We start from the raw sequence: 23,299 nt of genomic DNA, 5'->3' as shown, positions 1-23,299 counted from the left end.
GGGGGGAGGGGCGCGGGGGTATGTGGCAACTGTGGCCAGGTGCGGTCCAGCCTCAGAAAAGCACCCTTTGCAATGCGCCAATGGTCAAAATCCGTGCCCCTCCCTCCTTATTTATTTATATTGAAATAGTTAGTTGTGACAATACGCACATGACCTCACAGGAAGCGACATTCGTTTTTGATAGTTTTGTGCAGCACATTATGTGAAGGTCTATCACAGGAATTTTATGGAAAGACAACTTTGTGATGGACTAATGATCGGTCACAACAATTAGTTGCGCCCAATCTGTTATATGTGTTAAAAGCATCTTTTTGAGGAGGACCGGGGGGGAGGGGATGAGCATATACTATTAATGGAATCGCTTCTACATTCTTAAACTGTTGGTAGGTAAAGGAAACAGGATTTGCCCAAGATCACACACTTATAATTGAGCGGAGAAGAAGGGATCCGAGACCGTTTTTGAATCCGTGTAGAAACACTTAAAGTAAAAAAGTGTGTGTAGCTTTACATTCCTCATTCTGAAGGGACCCCAGCAAGTATCGGAATTCAGGGGGAGGGGGGGGGAGCAGAGTTTAAACAGGAGGCAAGTGCTTTATTTTGTGACCAATTGTCTTGAGGAAAGACAAGTTCAGGGGGTCTTTCAGATGCAGAAGCCGCCATCAGCCCAGATCACCCAAATATTCACGCTAATTTACGGAGACCTGCTTCCATTCACACCTGACAAAGTGCTGCTCTTTTAAATATGCAGGGACACGTTAAGGCATTTGCAGGGTACCTAGTGCAGGAAGCTGTGGGAGGTGTGTTCAGACTACAGCATTCTACTAATCACGGTGCTGCAGGCGAGTGGAGAGGGGGATTGTGCAACAAAAGCATTTTAAAAATGCCTCTGTTGTACAACCCTCCCCCCAGGTCACTCGCCAAAACCAGCTCCACGTACCAACACACACATTCACACAGCAAGCACTCTATCATTCACACGAGCACCTGTCACTATACACTCACTCATAGCACAAGCATACACGCATCCATACACATATTTAAATAACAAATTAATGAACTTACCTTCAGCCCCGGTCCTAAAGTTTCCTCCCCAGTGCTTCAGCTCCTGCATCACGAACAAGAATCGGGAAGCAAGAAGTTTCCGATTCCTGCACATGCGTGGAGGGGCCAGAGTGTGGGTGCTGAAACGCACCGCTCCAGCCTGCTGCGTCTATATGTACGAGGAGGTGCAGGAGCTCCTCCTTGCACATGCAGATCAGCTGTTCTCCACCCAGTATTTTCAATGTACAATGCAAGGCTGGTGAAGCAAAACACACTCAGCATTGCATGGCTGATTGAGCATGTGCGGCTGGGGAACTGAACTGTCAAAGGGAAAAAGTGCTCCTCTTACAGTTCAGTGTTATATATCATATGCTATTTTCACGTGCGTTCCGTTCCACCTGAACACAGAACGCTTGTCCTTTCGTTCCACTACGGAACGAATTGCTCATTCCCTCCCCGACTGCTCCAGCCTCCGGGGGCCGTTAAATAAAGCTCACATCCACCTCAATCTGTGTCGCACTTTATTACATTTGGCGACGAGGCTCCTCTTCCCGTGACACCCGGCCCCCGGAGCTTCAATACCGTGCCCCAGCCTGCCTCCGGCAGCAACAACGGTCTGACAGTTTTTCCCCTCTTGCCGCCGCCCCCCCATCGCCCCAGTCTTGCCATCTGTGGGGAGGGGGCCGTCCGGCAGGCCACCCGGCAAACTCCAGGTACCTGATCCAGGCAAAGAGGTACAAACCTCTTGTCAACATCCTACAATCCAAAACACCACATCTAATATCCCCTAGAATAAGACGCTGGTTCCTGGATGTGATGCAATACAATCTTCAGGTTCTCTACAATCCGGGCCCACTAAACCAAGTAGCAGATTGCCTCTCCAGACTAACCACCAATCAAGACAAAACTGACACCGAAAATGAAATTCAAGACGAAGACATCATAGCCACCATCCATTCTACTATTCCCTCCAATGAGTGGACACGCATCACCAAAGCCGACACGGAACAACAAGAAATCAGAAGAGCCGTAATGAACGACTGGGAAGATATCGGACAAGGCTTGGCAAAATTCACCCCATTCAAAAACGAAATATCCATTTATGACAATCATATCTTGAGAGGTAACAGAATAATTCCAGGCGTAGCACTCAGAAAGAAACTACTTGAGCTAGCCCATGAAGGACATCTGGGAAGAAGTCTCACAAAGAACAGGATAAGGGCTAACTACTGGTGGCCCAACATGTGGAAAGAAGCAGAAGAAACAGTAAAAAACTGCAGTGCCTGCGCTTCCAGCGACAAATCAAAAACCTTAAGAAAAACACCACTTCAGCCGGTAGAAATCCCCAAACAGGTATGGTGAAAACTGGCCATAGACATCATGGGTCCTTTTGAAAATCTGGAATCTGAAAAAATATTCATCATCGTGATCGTGCACTATACTTCCAAATGGACTGAATGGGGTGTGGTAGAAACCAGTGCAACCACGAAAAAAGTAATCAACTTCTTAACAGAAATATTCAACAAGGAAGGTGACCCCAGAGACATAGTGTCAGACAATGGGTCCCAGTTCACTTCGTTAGAATTTCGCGAATTCCTTGCAAAGAAATGCATCAACCACATCACCACATCACTCTACCACCCTATGTCCAATGGATTGGTGGAAAGAATGAACAGACTAATAAAAAGTGTCATCCAAATAGCCACAGCCAATGGTATGCCATGGAGAGGAACCCTCAAGGAGGCTCTGCTCGCATATAGAACAGCGCCGCATTCCACCACCAACTCAGAACCTTTCACCTTGATGCGTGGAAGAACAGCAACCAACCAACTGAGACCAGCATGGATTTTCTTAGATACTGGCGAAGCAAGAATAAACACAGAACAGAAGATGGACATGGAACAAATACATAGAAATGTAAAAGAGAAACAAAGGAAGTACAAACATTACTATGACCATAAGAATGCAACTAGACAAATGACACTACAGGAAGGTGACTGGGTCTGTGTCAGAGAACCCAAGAAATTACTCAAGGGTGAATCGAAATTCAGATCCCCACAAAGAGTCACACACTGCCACGGAAAGTCTGCCACTTTAGAGGATGGAAAGACATGGTCCCACGACGATCTCGTGAAAATAACGAATGACAACCACAGACCTAGCACTTCCAAAAACAACCACATTGATACTAGGTCAAGAGAAGATGTGAAAAAAACAACCACCGATACCAACGGACCCAGTACGTCCACAGACTCACACATTGGCACAAGCTGGCACAGCGAACACCGTCCCAACAAAGAGAGATCCTCAGCCAGAAGCTTGTCGAGAAGGAACCGGATCATCATCCAGAACTTCAACAATGATTTCGTTTATTATTGATCAACATCCGTTCACCCCTCCCACCCTGCATTTCCTCTCGCACTGTTTCCCCCCCCCCCTTCCCCTTGTTTTTCTGTTTCCATAGATAAGGAGATGTTATATATCATATGCTATTTTCACGTGCGTTCCGTTCCACCTGAACACAGAACGCTTGTCCTTTCGTTCCACTACGGAACAAATTGCTCATTCCCTCCCCGACTGCTCCAGCCTCCGGGGGCCGTTACATCCACCTCAATCTGTGTCGCACTTTATTACATTCAGCGAACCCAGGTGAGCTCCCTCAGCTGAAAAAAGCAGCTGAGGGAGCGCTCAGTGTTTCACTGCGCTGGCTCCTCCATAATGGGTGAGAGGGCCACTGGGTTGATGCCCCCTCGCCCATTATGGACGAACCGCCCCTGTCCAGAGTCCTGCCTGCCCTGCTTTTTCTTTCCTCCCTTTATAAAAAAAAAACAATAGAAGAGACATTTAAAAAAAAAAATAATGCCCCCCCCCCTGCAGCCCCCCATTTCAGGCTGTGGTCTTGCGCCCCCCGGGAACGAGGCTGTGGCCCCCCCCCACACATCCCCGTCGGTCATGCCCCACAATTTGAATACCTCTGCCATATGGAGGACTTGCACCGGCCTGAGACTTTGAGCTCGCTGCAGTTGGCGCATTAACCCACATGTTGACCACACGTGCCTGTTTCACTATAAACTAAAATAAAGAATTGACTGTATTTTTAGGTTTAAAATGTGTGCACCGTTTACACTTTGCTCGCAACATTACAGGAAACGAAAATCTCCCCCATTACCTATTTTCCAGGGGGTTGATGAATAACCTGTCCTGAAAGGCACATTTTTATTTGTGTAGGGGGGGTGCTGAGAAGAATCAAACACCTGCCCGCCCCTCTTCCCCGTCGTTGATATGATCCCGCAGTAAATAATTTCCATTTCCAGCACTGCTTATATCACCAATTTGAATAAGGGCATGCGGACTGCAAATGGCCCAGCGCTCGACTTTTCATCTAAACGTGGGTAAGCTGGTACCTGAGAGCCCAAGCCGTAAGGGCCGCTTTGGAAATAATGACAACATTTCCAGGTTTGTGTTCTCGAGTTTCTCCACCAATCATGTGACTGGAATCTTCACAGGTCTGTGCAAATATTTCCAATCCCACAGGACACTTTTTTTGCACTGTTCTATATTGTGTTCTGATTCTAGGTGTTTACAGACCTAAGCACATTCCACAGTTCCATGTTGCGTCCCTCTTCTAGGAGTCACTGACCTAAGCACATTCCACCGTTCCATGTTGCGTCCCTCTTCTAGGAGTCACTGACTTAAGCTCATTCCACTGTTCCATGTTGTGTCCCGCTTCTAGGAGTTCAGACCTAAGCACATTCCACCGTTCCATGTTGTGTCCCGCTTCTAGGAGTTCAGACCTAAGCACATTCCACCGTTCCATGTTGTGTCCCGCTTCTAGGAGTTCAGACCTAAGCACATTCCACCGTTCCATGTTGTGTCCAGCTTCTAGGAGTCACTGGCCTAAGCACATTCCACCGTTCCATGTTGTGTCCCGCTTCTAGGAGTTCAGATCTAAGCATGCTCTACTGTTCCATGTTGTGTCCTGCTTCCAGGAGTTCAGATATAAACACAGTGCATTGTTCTATATTGTGTCCCATTTCTAGGTGTTCCCAGAAGAAGGTGCATTGCACTGTTGCACATTGTAGTCCACGTCTAGGTGTTTCCAGAAATAGAAACATTGCATTCTGCATCTAGATGCTCCAAGACATAAGTGCATTGCACTGCTATATATTCGGTCCCCCTTATAGGTGTTTTCAGGCATTAACATTTGGCAGTGCTCTAGATTGTGTTCTCCAGTTAGGGGTCCCAGACAATTGTCCATTGCTTCCGGGGGTTCTCAGACATAAATGCATTGCACTATCCTATACAGAGTCCTACCCCCAAACATAAGCACATTGCGCTGTTCCACATTGTGGTCCCCATCTATGCACCTCAGAAAAAAGTGCCCGACACTGCTCTAGATAGTTTTCTTCTAAACGTTCCCAGATATAAGCCTGCTGCACTCATCTAAATTCTGGTATCCATCTAGGTCAGGTATCTGCAACCTGTGGCTCGCCAGATGTTTTGGACTTCGACTCCCATGATCCCTCATCTTTAACATAGAAGGTGAGTGGTAATAGGAGCGGTGGTCCAAAACATCTGGAGAGCCAAAAGGTTGCAGACCGCCGATCTAGGTGTGCTCCAACCAAGCACATTGCACCTTTCTATACTGTGTTCCACAGGGGGGTTTCTCAAACGGGGACCACCAAGCAAGTATATAGTGTTGTCGATACAGTTTTCTGTATAGGTGGACCCCAGACGAGCATGTTGCATCACTTGGCCATGTGTCCTCCAGCTAGGTGCCACAATGTAGCACACTGATCTACATCCAGGTGACCGAGACAGAGTCCTTTGCTTTTTTGCTAAATGTCTTCTTCCATCCCAGATATTAGCTTACACAAAACCCCTCCTAAGCAACCAGATTCTAGCATGCCAGGTATTTTTACCAGACTCCCACTGTCAAAAAAAAAGGGGAAATAGAGCGACAAATAAAACAGATACAATGCAGAAATGATCTTCAATTTCACAACACCACAGAACTCCAATATTCTCTCATTGAAGAGAAACTTTTCGTTGTTGCAAGAACAAGACCCAAAACTCTACTTCGCTCAATACCTAGGAACGCTCCCAGCCTACAGTGACCTGGTCATGGGAAAGAACCACAGGAACACAATACAGTGCACCCCCACCAAATAGGGCGTAACAAATCAGAGAACCTCACATAGCCCAGAATGCAATAGAAAGTGCCGCAGAACGAAATGTTACAAGAGAACACTGCCAACTGTGAAGAATCCTGCAGATCCCTCACCAAAGCGCTGCCTAAAGTCTCCTCCCAGCAGAGGACAGCCACTTCCTGATCCCAACCATGGGGTTGTGCACTGCAGGATGATCACCTGGGTGGAGACACAGCCTAGAGTAGCAAGGAGAGTCTGTGGGATGAGACATTATGGCTTATTGCCATTTTAACATCCCTCACCCTCCTGCCAATGCGGAGATGGTACATTCTAGGTTTGTAACATCAAAACCTATTACCAATTACCAATTATTTTTATTCCTAACATTAACTGCTCTCCTAAATACCTAAGGTGCCTTTCTAGAAATACTGGAAATGTTGCTTTATCTACATCCTCTTCCTCTAATAAGTTTAAACTGACAAACCATCTTATGAAAAGGCTAAGGGAATTAAATCTACCCTGACGTCTATAAAAGAAGTGGAAAAACATGACTAAAGTAAACTACATGTCCCATAATGCCATAGGGACTGACACAAAGAAGAGGGCTGCAGAAGTATGCAGACTTGAAGGGCACAGCCAGGCAATTAATAATAAGGGCCTGCACCGCCTAAGGAGCTTAAAAGTCTGCAGCAGGAGGGGGAAGAAGAATGGAGCTGGAGCAGGAACCAGAAGGCTGGCAGTAGTAGTAGAAGGGCATGAGGTTGGTCAGTTCATGAGGAAGATTGGACACTGGGGCAAGAGGAAAGCAGATTTCACCTGCAAGTGCTGAGAGAGTCCTGTGTTCACAAACTGCTGTGTTGTGGCTGTACTGAGAGAGACGTGTCGAAGCAGAAATTCTTCCCAGGTGGGCCTAATGACTGAATGCAGAGCCAAGACCGTGCTGCAACCTGAGGCCTGTGTACTGAGGCAAGCCAAGTGAGAGTAGTGAAGGAGACTCCTTGTGGTTAAGGCTGGACCGAAGACACCTGTGCTGCCGAGGGGCGTGGGTCCCAAGAGTGCCTAAAGTAGTAGCAGAGCCCGAAGAAGTCGGGAAGTGGAAGCAACCTGCAAGCATAGAGTTCCTGATAGTGGTGAGTGAAGCTCTGTATGCAGGTTCACTTTGAAAAGCTTGACAGGAACGGTTACCAGCTTAATAATATCTTGCGTAAGCGTGGAAGCGAGGAAAGGTTGTTCATTACTGTGAAGAGGTCGGCTAACAATGAGAATTTATCACGCATAACTCAAATGCAAATCAAAGTGTTTGCGTACAAAATAAGTCTTTCATTTCCATTGTTGAAACATTATTGGAGTGGTCGAGTTTCTCCACTTAAGTAGGAGAACATTTTTCCAGATCACTCAGAAACCTAAAGCGGACTTTCACAATTGGTTACCAGGTATATTTCATCAAAGCAAGGTCGCGTGCGAACAATTGTGAATCCTGATTGCAGTCAGAGTGTAACTCTATGACAATAAAGGGGAATACAATTTTGCACCTACCAGTCTAACGTTGAAAATCTTTCTTCAAAGTGGTCGCGTGTACCTAAATCGGTTTTTGTATTGAAGAAAGACACTTGTAAAATACAGGACAAGTATTCTTAGAAGATAGACGTTGTTAAACTGATGAGAAGAGCAAGCACTGCCCAAGCCAGTAGGCAAATCCTTCATATAGTAAAACCAGCTCTGTTAAGAACTATTCACCCACATTTTGAGAGTGTAGAAGCTGTAAAAGTTCCCGTATCCTCTGATACAAGCGTGACATGGTTATCCCAAGCTCGAAGTGTGGCAATACAGCTTAAGGGTAGCGTCGGAACTATGAAGGTGTAAATGAAGCTCAGGAAGGGAGCTGGGTGCTTGTAAGAAGATTGGGTCAACAATATGTAAGGCTGAGACTGTTGGAGTTAAAATAGAAGCAGTCTGTAAGCAGATGGATTACATTGGTGATAATAAGATAGGCAGAAGAGGCAAAGGGGCTGCCCTATTCTCATAGCCCAGGAAGAAATAGTGCCTTACCTATCTGTGGATGTCGAGAGTCTTGTCTTCAAACACCTTATAACTTTAGAGTATCAAGTTGGGGTAGACACAAATGAACTGTGGTTGGATACTGCGGTCAGTTCGTAGTAGACTGTGGAGCAAAGGAGCCGTTTCTCACAGTAACATTGGTAAAAGGGGGTTGTCAAGAGGAAAACAACACAGTAAGTAGACGCATCCTGACAAGTATGCTAAAGACAATGCTGAGGTCAAGAATACCAAGGAATTTGTCAAAGTAGAAGATGTCTCTTGTTGAATAAACTTTGGAAAACCTATCCTGGAAGAAGGATATCTAGGATTATCATTGGTGCTGTTTTTCTTAGCTGAAATCAGAAGGAGAACCTTTCAACCGAAGGCTGGAGAACTGTTACCAGTGGGAATTTGTTTGGTGAACTTTTATTTCCTTTTGGAACTGGTTCAAGACTAGACTTTCCTTTTGAATATCTGGGAGAAAGTGACTGAGTAATCCTGGGTAAAGGGTCTACCTGGGACAGGTGAAGGTCATTCAAGTCAAGTCATTGGCTGATGGTTTTCCTTTTATTTATGTTCATGTGTTATCTTGAATGTTTTACTGTTTAGTGCGAGGGCCAGTTTTGTGGATGCTCAGCGTTAATCCCTTAGACTTTAGATTAGGGAGGGAATTCCCCGATACAGTAGGTTTAGCGAGGTTTAATTTGCACTTTTTACTTTTGATAAAAAGTTTAATTTGAATGAAAACACAAGCAGTTGTCAGCCTCGCATTACTGACTCCTCACACCTTCAAAACAATAAAATGAAAAGACCACACTAGGAGCACGAGAGTCCTCGCAGACAATAAGGCAAGACAAATCGACTGACCGACTGATACCACACAGAACGAGGCCAAGCAGATGACCACAGGCCTCACCACAACCCACAATATCCCGACACCAGGACCACAAACTCCTTCCCAGCACACCACAAGCCAAACATTAAGACATCAACGAAAGAGAGCAGTTACAGGGCAACCTGACAAATGTGTAATAAATGGCAAAGAACAAAATGTACATACATTAGAGCCTCAGCAAAGGATTTACCAACTTACTATTCCTTATAGACAAATCGCTATAAGGAAACTGCAAGAATTGTCTCACAAAGCCATCCTTGACGATTTTAAAATCATTCTCTCGCCTTGGCTCTTTACCATATACCTCTCTCTGCTGGCTTGCCTCATTTCCTCCTTCTCCCCCAACTTCCATGCTACGCTGACGACACACAACTCTTCTTTAAACTTCCCACTGACTCGCTTGCACCCTCCTTCATCCCCGACTGCCTTTCTGCCATTCAGGCCTGGTGCACTGCTAATGACTTCTGCCTCAATGGCAGCAAAACTGAGATTCTCCCCATTGGATCCCCTGCACCCTACTTCTTCCCTGCACGCTGACCTTCCTCCATGGGCTCCCCTCCACTAAAGGAAGGAATCTCGGAGTCATCTTCATCTCCCCCCTTTCCTTCATCCTTCATACTCCGGACATTGTGAAGAAGTCTCACTTTCAGCTCTTCCTTCTCTAAGGAACTCTACCCTTCATCACCTTCCACCAAATACTCAATGATACCCATGCTCTGGTTCTCTCCAGGCTAGACTACTGCAAATGCCTTAATCTTTCTTTGTCTACCCTGCGACCTGCCCAGCTAATCCAGAATAGGGCAGCAAGACTTATCCTTGACCTCAAGCCTGGGGACCGCTTACATCCTGCCCTACAATACCTTCTTTGGCTACCGGTCACAGCTCTGATCAAATTCAAATCCCTTTGTTTCATCCACCAGGCTATCTGGGGCCAGGGACTTCTCTATTTCTAAGCTTCCTGAACAAATACTCCCCTTTAGACTCCTGCATTCCTCTGGCACCAACTTTCTGCATGTTAAGCGGTTTTCTAAACGGAGAGATGGGGGTCGTTCACTTTCCTCTGCATGCTCCCTCCTGTGGAATTGCCTACCTCTACCTATGCGTCTTGAGCATGACCTCCTTAAGTTCCGAAAAACCCTCAAGACCTTTCTCTTCACATCTTCCTTCTCCTCCTCTCTTCCTTGCTAACCATACAGTAGCATGACAGATGTGCAGGGCCCTTATGTTTCCCCGCGCCCCTGACCCAACACATCCCTCATCACAGCCGCTGCCTTTCTACTGGACCTACATATGTTCACCCTCACGGGTGGTTGCAGTTACATTCACTCCTCTTAGCACTTCAACCTTAGCTCGTCTCCATGAGCACCACAGCACCTATCATCTACCCTTATCACCTCTGCACATACACGTTCTGAACACTCAAGACATAGTAGGATCACCTGCCCTCCTTTTTAGCCTCATTTTTTGTACTATTAATTCAATTATTTATCATTGTTGTAATTCATTGTTTACCTTCCCCTGTCCCCACCCTGTTGTCCTGTGGGCGCTTTGAAACATGTTTTGCTAATTGTATAAGCAACAAATGGCCAATAAAATAAATACATTCAAGCAAAGCGAAAAGGGGTGGGAAACAGGGTGGTCTTTCATTGCCTCACTAAAATTACCCCATCGTCTAATCGTACTACTGCTGCACAACCAAGACTGCGAATGGCTTCTCATCAACCTCACACTCAGTGACCAAATGAACTTCATTTTCCTACTTCTATACAGCCCACCCACCTACAATTCCAGCTTCGTAGAGAGTCACGGTAGCCAACCTAGTAGTGGAACCCAAGAACCTCATAGTAGTAGGAGACTATAAACATCTGGTTCAGAGAAGTGTGAGGAGTTAGTAAGCAGACAACTGCTTGATGATTTGTTATCATATGCATTATATTCCTAAAGTAAATATATTCAAAAATGCCTCACTACCCCTTCTCGGATGAGCATTTCCCTGCCTAACCAAAGCTAAGGGAAAACACTAAGAGAGGATAAATGGCCCTCACACTAAGCAACAAATAAAGAAAATATATGGCAATGTAACATCACATGAACAACATTCACAGTTTCTGAATAACCTTCTAATGTCTTCAAAGTCAGAAATGTCTCAAATCGGTTCTTGATAGTTCAAAGTCAATGTAAAAGTTTTAAAACCAAAGTCGCACTAGAAAATCTCCTCTTGTTGAAATATTTACTTTCCACTTTCTCCAATTAGCATCAGTAGTAATACCAGTCACAATGCTTAGTCACCTTCCTCAAGAAGGCTTGCCACAGTTCAAAAGAAATGCAATATCCACAACTACCAGTGATACACAGTTCTTGGTTAACGGTTTATATTCTCTTGGTTCCAGTTTTGGGCTTCACAATGGTATATTTGTCAGGAGGACTTCTTAGTGATGCTGCTTCAACTTTAACAACATCATTTCTACTTCATTCACTATGAGAACAGTAACCGTTGTGTCACAGTAGTCCTTTATTTGGACTACTACAATATTGCATCCACTGACAACCAAATAGACCACCACAGCTTCAGTACTTTGGACTACTAGCACAGCTTCAGTGATTTGTACTTTTAGACAGGCTTCGACAACGTATACTTAAACAACTTTAAGTAGACAAGTCACTCTTCCTCTGAATAAATCTTCAAAAGGGGCAGCCTCTTTGCCTCTCTTGTCTGTCTGCTGCAATAAGAACCTGGGTTTGCCTTCGAGACTCATTTCTCTCTGTCTTGCACAGTCTCTGGCACTACAATGTGTGTCAACTTCAAAACAGTATTTACAAGTAGCCACTTTCCCTTCCTCCAACTTCACCGGAATCATTCTGCCAGTTATCAGTCCAATTAATTACACAGAAGCCTTGGTGTCATTCTCTTAGCTTCTTACTTGCACACTTATATCTTAGACCAATAAACCTATCCACTTCACGGTACAGTTAGATGGCTTTTTAATTCTGGGAAAGGTTGGTTTCAGTGTGACTATGGGGAGACTGTTGGCTTGGGTAATGCTCACTTTCTTCTTCAACTGTTATACACGTGAATTTCTTTAAATGAAAAGTATGCCATGTATATATACAATTCAGTCTTTCTTTGAAAACCAGAATAAAGCACATGCAACCATTCTCCGATATAGTTTTCACAAGTTAAAAATTGTAACTCTTTTATGATCAAGGTTAGATATTCGGCAATGGTCTTAGCAGCGTTTCCTCTCCTTAATTACGGACACGCAACCACTCCTTCAAGCAGAAACAGTCTTTGGATAATGGAACAATGGATTCTAGTAACGTTAACTTCTCACGGGAGTAAAAGACCTTTCACGTTATATGTGCTACATTTCCATTGTGCATGGTATTTCAGATTCAACTAACAACTTCTACTCCCTTAAAGTCTTAAGCAAGTGAACAGGGAGCTGGATACTGTTGCCGACACCGCTCGCACAATGTTTTTTAATACTGCTTCACTTGCCCTGCTTCACTCACCGGCTTGTTAGATACTTGCTCTGTGGGTTGCACTGCTTTGCCGACTTCTGCCACAACTTCTACTGCTTCTGGCTTGCTGGGGACCCACAACTTTCTCCTGAAAAGGTGTCTCTGGTCCTGCTACACGGTTTAGTAGCTCCTTTCACTTCTGAGACCCACGGCTTGATAACTGCTTCTTGCCTCTGTCTCCTGCATGTCCGCAGTTCGGCAATCAGGCTCACATGGAGAAAGATGGCTCTCCTGCACGTCTTCCGCTGCACAGCCTCTGCACTTCAGAGTTTGGGGGAAAAGGACCCTATCAGAACAAGCAGGTAAAATCTGCTGTCTCGACGTTCCAGCATCCCTCTTGTTCTCCCACTTCTGCTTGGTTTGCCAGTCACGTGCCTTCTAACCTCTGATACAGCTCGCAGTGCCATCACATATCCAGCGCCTTCCAATTGCCTGCACCGAGGGTGCCTTGTATTCTTCCTGGTTCCTTCAGATGTGGGCTGCTAGTCTTAATTGCTCGGCTACAGCTACAGCATGCCTCTTCAGCCCTCCTCCTTTTCCCAGTACTTCTGGGATTATTGGACTTGTAGTCCCTATTAGTAGACTTTGTTTATTCAACAATTGAGCTATTTTTAAATGGTATATTTATTTCCCTTAAAATCAGTAAAGATGTACTGTTAGGATTGGTTGTTAGAGAGGAGTACTTTGGGGTTTAGAGCATTTTCTCTAGATACTTTTATATTATACCTTCGGGAGTAAGGAGGGTATTTATTCTTAAAAGATCCTTCTATTGACAAGGTTTGCTAAGATTTAACAGAGCTTTTACCCAAAGTCACAGATCTTACATGTGATACACCGACACTATAATAGCAATATGCCATCACCTGTTTTTGCAACCCAGAAAGGCACCTCCTTTCAGTGGACAAATACTGCATCTAATCCCACTGGATCTCCTCAGCATCCTGGGCCCTGTCTCTTCCCAGGTGATGCTCTCACAGTACACCACCCCCAAAGGTCAGGATCAGGAAGGGTCTGCCTGGCCCTGGCCACCAGGGAGGAGACTTTAGGCAGGGTTTTGTTGAGGGATCCGTAGGATCCTTCACAGTAGAGAATGAAACAGACAATTATTATTATTTCTTATATCGCGCAACACGCCCATGGCCCTCAGTGCGCACAAAGACAAAAAAAACAAGCAGTAAAACAAACAATCTTAAAACAGCAGAAAAGAGAAAGACGGTTATCCATGGCCCACTATCAACTTGAGATCAGATGGCATGTTGGAGAAGTTGTTGCAGTTTGCTAAAAAAAACTGGAAGGGTACTAAGACCACAACCAATAATTATTCAATCCCCATCAGCCTATGTATACCATTAATCTACCTTAATCCTTCTCAGTACCTTCAGATCTAGACTTCTAACAATCACTGGTCCGGTTTGTTGTTGCAGCCATGCCAAGACCTTATTCCTAAGGGCTTCTCTAGGTTGAGGCCTCATGGATGGCATAACATTGGTGATAATAAGATTCCTTAGGTCCAGTGCCAGCTTTCAGAAAGACGTATGTGCAATCACAGGCATCTGTGATTTACTGAGACGTGCAGACCTAAAAGGGCTGGGATTAGACTTGGTACACACCCAGGAGTCAGCACACGGTGTAGCTGAGCCTCGTTCTGCGTTGGCTGTAGCTTGCCCAACAAAGGGTTGCCCAACCACAACGCTTGCCGCAGAAGCTGTGTTAGGGATGGAGCAGTGTTGCGTCACAGATTTAGGTTTCAAAGCTTATCAGTATTCGATTCCAGCAGCAAAGTCTGAGTACCTTTATCTTCAGGCCTAGTGTAGAGTTTCTGCTGAGAAAGCAGACAGTCCGTATTAGCAGTCTCAGCATTCACTAGAGGGTCCGTTTGACACAAATTGTCCATCATAACAGGGCAGACCAGTGTCTCAACATTCACTGGTAAATCAGTTTGACATGAAATCTCCACCATGACAGGACGCACCAGTAACACAGCTTTGTCCACTAAGTCCAACCATAGACCAAAATCATAAAAATGACTGCACTGGAAAAGGTCTGCAGCAATTCCTTCTCTGACCAACTGCCAATGGGAGCAACTAAACTGTTCCGTCTGGGCAGATTGTTCGCCTATTAAGCCCATAGTTTCCACAGGGTAGGTAGACACCTCATAAGTGGATCCAAGTAATGAAGGAGTAGGCATAGGTGAGGCTAACAGCTCAGTACTGCCGACCTGGCAAGTAGAGGGCCCTTCCGATAAAGGACTAGGTTCTCCCTGCTTAACACCCTCCTAGATTTGTGCTCCTCCAATGTCAACCTCAGGTAGACTAATTTTAGTCTCATGGAGAGGTCTCCTCCTGCGAGCAATAGCTGCGGCAACCACTGAGACCCTACTCCCATTAGGGATACAAGTTTCATACATGGTAGCCTGACTTGTCACCACCATCTCCCAAGAAGGTATAACAACGGAATGTGCTCTCCACAGCCTTAAATAGGCACTTGATAAGAAGCTTCTTATCTAAGAAAAAGAAGCCAGAGGGAGATAGAAATAAATCATGTAGCAATGTCACAGCAGGAAATCAGTCGAAAATAGTAAGCAGAACAAGACCGTAAAAGATAAGAGTGTCGCAAACTAAATCTAGCAAGGACTCCAAACTCAGCAGCCACCTGGGCACCCACCTCCACACTCCCTGTATGCCAGATGCACAGCACAATGAAATGCACTGTGCTGCCACTATCCATAGACTTCAACCAGACGCTGGAACAGGGCCAGGGCCAAGAGCATACAACTCTGAAATTCTGCAGTTAAGCATCTCCATCCAGGAGCATAAGAGCAGCTTCGAAGAGAAGTAGCGTAGAAGCAACTTCGAAAGAAAACGCCAATGACTGCTGGAGGCGAGCTAAGGGAGATTAGAGAAGGGAACCTACAGACGTGAGAACGCATACAGACTTTCACACCAGTTCACACCAATTCCCTCAATGCTTACCTGGCAAGCCCCCAACTCAAACAAATGGTCAACAGAGCCACTCACATGGTCGGACATGCACTGGATGAAATTTTCTGCAGGGAAGGACTTACACCACTATCACCTCCCACACAGCGACAACACACAGAAACTTACCAAAGGAACTGGAATAACCTTAACCTAGATAAACTGGTGCACAGAATGGAGAATTCCAAGTCAGACATCGTGAATAAATGTCCCTCATGCTTGTGCAAAAGAACTCCATGATTGGATGATGAAAAAACCTTAGTTACACCGACACCCCTAAACAGTTAAACCCATCAAAACAAAAGCAGCACCATGATGGTCCACCATGCAAGGCTGAGCACTCAAGAAAACTAATCGGAAATTACAGCAAGCTTGAAAAAATTGTATTACAACCAGGCCAACAAAGGGGTTCTATGTTATTGAAGTAAATTGCTTTGGGCCTCATTAAGAGTCTGGCTGTGTGGCCAGAAATAGTGGTAATGGAGTTGCCACTGCATTACCGCACTGCCAAACTATGGGTTTGGAGGTAAGGCGGAAGAAAAACCTCCAGCAGAATGCTGCAGATATTTCCTCTGCCTTACTGCCAAAAAACAGCCAAACTGGTGGAATTGGCGCTGGTGGCAATTCCACTTAATTCCCCAATTGAGTCATATGGACTCCAATAAATGGGGACTAACAACACCTACATCCACTTGTAATCCGGTGATAATTCCGCTGGACCAAGTGGCAGTAACAGTAAATCCATTTGGTAGTATTTCGGCAGATTTACTACCAAACTTGTAATGAGACCCTTTGTGCAGAAATTACCTTGTGGCAATTTCTTTTAATGGAGGGCCATTCCTTTACTCCTCAAAATATACCCAACCGTTTTACGGCCACAAGGTAATTTCAGTAAAGTTAATTACCATGAAATAATTTACTTCCATGAAACAAGAGTGCACAAACCGAGGCAAATACCAACAACAAACAAGCAGCAGTCATAAAAGCCATGATACTACACTACGCAGAGATAATCATAACAGAGGCCAACACACAAAAGGAAATGTTCAAAATCAAAACTCGTAGAGAAAATGTGCCACATACAACACGCACATACCTACCCAGAAGCTGTGAATCAAGATGGCGAACAACGCGCTTGCCTTGGAAACAAGATGACACAGCAACACAGGTTCAATCCCCGGGTCTGTGCTTAGAAACCTCTGGGTGTTAAGCTAATTATAAATAACCTATATCATATCATATAATTTTCAGAACAAACAGAACAAAAAACGCCACCATCCATCAAGCTACTAACAGCTGTCTTCATTACAATTAGGATCCCCACCAAACAGAACACCTAGCAATCGAGCTCAACCATCTCCGTCCTGTCCAATTATCACAGAAACTTTCCTCATAATCGTGAAAGGGGGCAATAAGGCTGGCTCACCCAATGAGCCCCATCCCTAGGACGAATTTGGGTTGGAAGACCGTAGCTGAAATGTTTGACATAGAAAAGACCGAAGTTTATTTTTCCAAAAATAACTTTCGGTCTTCTGTCCCATGAACATTTCAGACTTTGCCCTTTGCACAACCCCCCTACTTACCTGTGGGCGGCACAATGTGTGTGCCGCCATCATTACCATCTCTCTGTGACACCGGTTCTCTTCACTTACGTGCTTGGGAACCGCCGCTGCAGGATCCTTTCCCTTTCCCCCCCGCAACCGAAAATGTCGAACATGGGGAGCGGGGGACACCCTTGCGACCCCCACTCCTCATGTTCAGTATTTTCCCCATTCGTACGAATGGTACAGGCCTTTCTCAGTCTTTTGTACCATTTATACGAATGGCTATGGTCTTTCCAAGTCGCCTGCATTACACCTATCCTCAAGAATACTGCAAGAAGAGTGGACGACCCAACGGACTATAGTCCCATATCCAACCTATGCTATCCACCCAAAATCTTGCCAAGTGATATATACAAAGAAATTCTCAAACACGTGGAATAAAATGGAGGAATGGACCAATCGCGAGTAGAATTTAGAGCAACAAGAGGAACAGAGTGAGGTCTTCTACTCCAGACAACCAAAAAATGGACACAGACAATAGCACATATTCAGCCCTCATAATACTGGACAGATCAGCAGCTTTTGACACCATCAAGGGACTTCATGAATCTGGCATTCTTTCTACCACCTTTCACCACAAAAACATGAACCATGAAATGTGGCACCCACAAGGATCAAGTCTTTTTCAGGGGTCGAGAGTTGCAAGCTACAAGCCTGGCCTAAAAAGTCACTTGCACTTCAGTTCTGCATATATACACAGCACACCATTTCATCTCACCAAGAATCAATTATCAGTAATCATTGGCTAATGGAGAGAACACATTGAGTGCTTTCCCCACTCCTATACACAGCCCACTGTGAGACAGGCATGGCATCAAGAGAGATATAGACAACAGACATATATTTCTAAACAAAGCTTTATTAATAATCAGGATGATGTAACGCCTAACTAACCCTATGCTATGGTGGGATTTCCCTACCTAAATAAATCTAAGGAAAGTCTGTGTCCACAAGTTCAAACCAAAAAGTCTGTCTGTGTCAAAACCTTTGCTTGTCCTCCCAACTGCAACACAATCTAGTGGGGAAATGTTCTCAACCAAATACAAGTGTGCAAAAGTAAATGTGCAGCTACTGGCAATTTCAGTTTATCTATAGTTCTCTGTCTCAAGTCCAATACAGTTCCAATGTAACTACGTTTCCAGAAGGTTTGATCAAGTTCTGAAGTAACCTTTGGTAGGTTCACCAGTATCACACTTCACATCAAAAGCATGTCTTGGGTTTCCCTTCCCCAAGTTCAAATGTAACCAAGTTCACACAACACTGTAATCTTGGAACTCCCTTACGCAAGATCAACACTTTCCAGTTCTTTGGTTCTCAGGGTTCCCTTTCCCAAGATTTATATTGAGCAATTGAGTTGTTTCCTCTGTTCATACAGGGTATGTTGTACCCGTCCTTTCGTTAGCTTCACCAAGGCACACACCTCTTTGCTGCTTTTCTAGTATTAAGTGGTTTCTGGTGTAGAAGTAGTTGTTAGACCACACGGTCCACCCATTACAAGTCACACAACCAGCAACCACATACTGGGTCTGTGATTGGACTGTTGGCAATGTAGATGTTAGGAAACTTCCTGGTCTAGGTGCAGTTGTCAGACCATATGGTCCACCCATCACAGGTCACGCAGCCACAAGTTTCCCCAAAGCCATTGTTCAGTAATATTCAACAACTCTTCAATTCCCTTATAGGTCTTTCATAGTATTCTTAAGGTGCTTTTATGGTAGTGGGTTATTTGATATCTTCTGTTGTCCCATACTGTTCATACAGTTTATTAGCACTTCATAGTCTGATCAATAACCGCTTTCTTTTCATTCACTTTTCCATAAATGTAGCATTTACTGGTTTTCACTCAAACCACAACTCTCCTGACGCTCAATATTCAATAAATGTAATGTTATGTTGTATTCATCAGGATAGCGGCTTTCAATCAGTTCGGTGTTCAGTACTGTAACTTTAAACTGTGAAGCTTGAATAGCACCTTTCATGCAGTTCAGTATTCAGTAAATGCAATTTTCAATCAGGCAGGTTTAAACAGCACCTTTCGTTAAGTACAGCATTCAGAAAGTGTAATACCTCATTGTTTTTGTGGACGTTACTATTGCCAAGGTCCTTTGAAGTGTTCCAGCATTCATAGGGTCTCCCGAAACTTACTGGGTCTCTGCAGCTCTGTACGGCAGCTTTTCCCCAGGCGGGAAAATCAACATGCCCAAACGCCATGTGCTCTGCTCAGCATGGGCCGGCTTTTGTGCTTAGCTCTGCCTTTGCTCCCTGGCAGTGCCTGCTGTACGCCTTCCTTCACAAGGGCTCCCAGTCCTGCACAGTCACTTCAGCAAGACACTCAGGATTTGCATCAGCGTCTCGTCTTCCCGCTCCTCAGCACAGCAATTCCTTGGCTCTCTCTTCACTCTCCGACTGCACTTCCTATGTGCTTCTGTATTCCACCTTTTATGCTCTCCTGTACTACTAACAGGTTGCAGGTGAAACAAAGTATACCTACTTGCCTGACCCTGCTTAAGCCCATTAGTGTGACATGCCTGATCTACATTGCTACATGCCTCCAGACCACTCTTCTTCCAAGTACCAGAGTGGTGCTTATAATGGGAAATCTGTACTACCCCTAGTTGCCTCTTCTCAGTACTGAGAAAACTACATGGGAGGATGGGATGAGATTGGTAATAGCCCATAAAGGCTAAGGTAGGGGAGGGTAGGTCAATATCAGGAAAGGGAGGGATACCATGTCTCGCTTTCAGGCACCCTCGCTCCAATCCCCACGGACCCTCCACTCAGGTAATCCTCCCATCGCTTGTCCACCCCCAGAGTTAGGATCCAAAAGCGATGGCCCTTCCCTGCCCACCTGAACAGAAGATCCCTTCGGAGTAGATGCGAGTACCTTCAGGTTTCTCACACCACTCAAGTGACCAAAAAGCACAGGCTGGTGTGTTACAACTACGCGGCCAACAGCAAATTCATTCTCAAGATGATTACCCAAACAACTCCCTCGCTAGCTACTTTAGCGAGAAACATCTGAATTCCAAAAACAATTTGAAAACGAGCCTAAACAAAACGAAAATCATGGTCGGTCCCCACAACCATGCACCACGCGCACAGGAACACACCTACAAAAAAATACAAATTTGCATGAACTCCAATTGCTTTGGGCTTGCATTCCATTCAAGTGCGGCCCACCTAGCATTGTCATCGGAATCAGATGACCGGGCACCCACCAAAATACAAAACACCAGGTAGAACACAAGGAACAAACCTGCCAGAGAACTCAAATGACATTTACTAAAACGCAGGCTAGAAGCAGCCCATCAAAACAACCAACCGATACTTTCTCAATGACCAGCGAGAAAGATCTTAAAACACAACAAAATAAACTCTGCAAACCGCCAGAAAGAAAACAACCTACTAACAACCTCACATTCAACCACCCTCACTCACCACATGTCCACCAGTCATGCCAACACAAACTGACAGACAAAACCTTCTACCCACATCAAAACTGACAACTATACACGTCTTGAATCAACTTTGCAAACTTCACCGACTGTTACACATTATCAACGTTGGTCATGGTGGCAAAGCCGTAGAATAGGGAGAAAGGTGCATAACGTGATAATGCAGGCTCCCATAACGGCGACTTTTCCTAGAGACAACAACGGTCTAGTTGTTTCACGTACATCTGACGCACTCGCGCCGGGTCACGTGACTCCTGATAAGGAAGGAAGTGCTGTCTGTATACGCATCGCTACTGCCTTTGTGGACGCTCCGTAAATTTGCTTCTAGGACTCAAACTCCTTTCCTCTACTGACTCAGAGTTTCTCCTTATTCCTTACTTCTGTTCTGATTTCTAATCCCTTGCTTAGACTCAGCTGCTGGCCTTATTTGGTGGGATTTGTGGGTTTTCTGGCGGGTTGGCAGCCCATGTTAGTGAGTACAATCAGACTCGTCTCCCTTCAGTAGATTTCTCTCCCCGGCATTCTAAAGCTTACTTTCTATTCTCTGTTTGATAGCGCCACCACATCCCCGGAACAGGACCGGCTTCTCAAGCCCTCGGACACTTCCGAGAGCAGTCTCTTTCCTTAGAGGACACCCTCCTTAATCCCTTGTATGTGGTTTCACACTTCCCACTCTCACTTATTTCTCGCTACCAGTCTTTCTGGAACTTACCTGTTCTATCTTGTTTCCTTGGAAAGGTCTCCGACCCTCTTCGTTGTCCAGCACGCATAGAGGATCCGTCCAGACTTCCACCTCCCGTTCCGAAGAGTTGCAGCGGTCAGGGTTTTTTCCCCCAGGAGGGTTTCCCTGGGGATCCTGCTCTCCTCCTAACTGGTTTATCATTCAGGGCGCTGGGAAGCAGGACTCCCACGGGGGATTCATCCATTTCCACGACATCCGCCAGTTGTCTCCATTCCGGTTCGCAGTCTGCCCAGTTTAGTGCAATTTGTTACCGATTTGACAGTTAGCGACGCCAAAAAAAAAAAAGACTGGCCGCGTCAGACGGCAATCTGAAATGGAACAACAGATGCACCAACTTATGGCGGCAATGCAGTCCATGACATTGGAAATGAGGACTTTAAAACAGGATAACTCGCAATTAAAACAACAGTTAGGTCGGGCATTTTCTGATCTTCCTCCGTCAAAATTCCAGATAGACAAGTTTGACGGGAATCCACTTAAGTTAAAAGAGTTTCTTGACAGCTGCAATGTTCAGTTCACCTTTAAACCTAGATTTTTTTCCCACAGAGAAAGATAAGGTGGGATTCGTTATTTCCCAGCTATCAGGCCCAGCCTTAGCATGGGCTACGCCCGTGGTAACTTCGGGAAATATCATTCTCGATTCCTATGCTGCTTTCACCAGTAGCTTGAAAACCATGTTTGGTCGTAAAGAAATTTCAGTTTCAAATCAGGAAAAATTACTTGATTTAAAGCAGGGATCTAGAGACCTCATCTCATATATCACACTTTTTAAACAATTGTCTTCAGAGAAAGGATGGCCAGATGATGGTCTGGTTACTTTGTTTCGACGAGGGCTCTCAGAAGAGCTCAAAGACGAGGTGTCCAAGGTCCCTAGACCAGCCAATTTGGCAGAGATAATTTCGATCTCTATGCAGATAGACTATCGATTGCAAGAACGCCATCAGGAGAAAAAGAAGGGAAAAGCTTCTCGGGTTCATATGGAATTCTTTCCCGGAACTACCAAGACACACTCTCCAGAAGAGCCAATGCAAATTGGGACCGTGAAGGGCCCTCTTTCCAACTCCGAAAGGGAGAGAAGAAAGACTTGCGGTCTGTGTATGTATTGTGGTTCTTCCTTACACCTTCTAAGAGTCTGCCCACTTGTTCCACCACGTAGAATTCCATCTCAGCTTTCGGGAAATGCAAAAACCCTACCGTAAGGGGAACCACGGTAGGAGTCTTTCGACAGGGTTCCCCTACTAACAAGAATTCTTCCTCAGATCCTGGACAGGTAGAGCAGTCTATGGTTGTGATTTCTTTAACTATAACCCTTCCAACTATCATCCTTACTAATGTCCTGGCACTGATTGATTGCGGGGCGGCGGGCAATTTTGTGGATGATGCATGGGCGACCAAGAAAGGAATTCCTAGGGTTGACAAGATACTAGCCACTCCAGTTCAAGGGGTTGATGGGACGCCTTTGAGTTCATGGCTTATCAGGAAACAAACCGAACCTTTACATTGTGCTGTAGGGACACATCAAGAAAACATAGAATTTTCTCTCATCCGGACGGCACATTTTCCAATAATCTTGGGGCTCCTGTGGTTAAGATTACATAATCCCTTCATCAACTGGTCAGCGGGCATTCTCTTTTTAGGCTCGGAGTATTGCACCACTCATTGTTTGTCCCATACTACAGTAGGAGTACATATTCCGTCTGAAATAGAAAGATGTCTGAGCATTGGTGTCCGGACATTTCGTCGAAAGACATTTGGTCGACGTAATTTGGTCGAAAACCAAATGGTCGAATTTTTTTTTATTTATATATATATTTTTTAGGTTGTAGTTTAGGGAAAAAAATGTTTTTTTAGAAAAAAAAGGGTGTTGAGGGGGAC

At 45.1% G+C, this 23,299-nt stretch overlaps 1 protein-coding gene across 2 annotated transcripts in view; it reads right to left on the bottom strand.

Moving 5' to 3' along the window:
- The window catches only part of CNKSR1 (connector enhancer of kinase suppressor of Ras 1), a 415,561-nt gene that overhangs the window by 311,379 nt on the left and 80,883 nt on the right, over positions 1–23,299 (bottom strand). The gene's annotated exons all lie outside the window — the stretch shown is intronic.

The sequence above is a fragment of the Ambystoma mexicanum genome, chromosome 11 (assembly GCF_040938575.1).
Source record: "Ambystoma mexicanum isolate Mex_15411 chromosome 11, UKY_AmexF1_1, whole genome shotgun sequence".
Lineage (NCBI taxonomy): Eukaryota > Metazoa > Chordata > Amphibia > Caudata > Ambystomatidae > Ambystoma > Ambystoma mexicanum.
This window is presented reverse-complemented; position numbering and strand designations above follow the sequence as displayed.